Source organism: Silurus aristotelis (assembly GCF_946808225.1).
Source record: "Silurus aristotelis genome assembly, chromosome: 21".
Taxonomy (NCBI): Eukaryota; Metazoa; Chordata; class Actinopteri; order Siluriformes; family Siluridae; genus Silurus; species Silurus aristotelis.
In genome coordinates, this window is record NC_139594.1 from 7,739,821 (window position 1) to 7,740,130 (window position 310).

The following is a 310-nucleotide window of genomic DNA, read 5'->3' on the forward strand; positions in this document are numbered from 1 at the left end:
TAGTAAAAAAGGCCTTATATAGCCTAAGCCTAGAATCCAGAACTCAGAAACCTTATTTATACTTTTGATTAAACAATTTTAAATCCTGAGTAAGATAATTAAAGGCAAACAAATTATTAAATAAACTGCAAAATTTATGTTTTTGTAAAGGAGATCAAATCTAGATTTTGTACCAGAATGTTGTTGTTTATCAGTAGGTTTAATTAACTGTTTAATGTCTGCCATATGGAGATAAAGATTCAAAAATGTACTGAAGTACAGATGATTTTTTTTTCTGACAACTTTGTTTATTGTTTTTTTTAATTTTTGC